Genomic DNA, 925 nt, shown 5'->3' with positions numbered 1-925 from the left:
GTCAGGAAATGTGAGATTGCATTTCAGACCCACCCAGGTAATCCACGATAATCTCCCCATCTTGAGATCTTAATCACGTCTGCAAAGTCCACTTTATCCCACAAGGTAACACTCACAGCCCTGTGGATTATGGAGTAGGCAACTTCGGAGCCAACCCTCAGTCCTTCACAAAGGGTTCCTTTGTGAGAACCTGGCTGAGCTATTACCAGCAGAAAGAAATGAAACCAGTTCCAGATTCTTCACGTTTCCTTACTAAACTCCCATGAAAAGTTTATCCTTAACTCTCTTCTGGCGATGATCAGGGGCAATAAATCAAGACTACAAAGCTGACTGAAGGATTCTAAGTCTCTGTCATAAATCTTGAGAGAAATTTCCTGTTCTTCAGTTATTTCCCACCAAGCCACATGAGTCCGTTGGAGGCTGCTTCTACTGAAGCTGCTTGTACTCGCAACTCTGTGATCTTGCCCTGAACATACCTTAAAATCTTTCATAAAACCAGTCTGTTTGGTTTTTGTTTCTCACATAATTAAAATGTTTCCACTACCCAAATTAAACATTGTAATTCCATAACATTTTATAAACAATGGGTCAGGTGCAGTAGTGCAGGTCTTCAATCACAGCACTCAGGAATCAGAGGCAAGAGGACCTCTGTGAGTTCAAGGTCAGCCTGGGTTCCACAGCCTTACCTACACAGTGAGTTCTAGATAGCCAGGATGACACCATAAAAAACCTTTCCAGGAAGAGGATGGGTGTTGTTTACACAATAGAGAAAAACAACCTTAAATTCACACTCCAAACAGCCAAAGGAATCTTGAACAAGGCATGCATAGCTGGAGGTGTCACAGGACCTGATGTCAAGACATACTCTCAAAACTAAAAGAAATCATTAGAGAGGAAGACACAGAACAAGCCACGGTAACCAAGG

The sequence above is a fragment of the Myodes glareolus genome, chromosome 3, assembly GCF_982192425.1.
Source record: "Myodes glareolus chromosome 3, mMyoGla1.1, whole genome shotgun sequence".
Classification (NCBI taxonomy): domain Eukaryota; kingdom Metazoa; phylum Chordata; class Mammalia; order Rodentia; family Cricetidae; genus Myodes; species Myodes glareolus.
The sequence above is the reverse complement of the archived record's forward strand: the minus strand, read 5'-3'. Positions refer to the sequence as shown.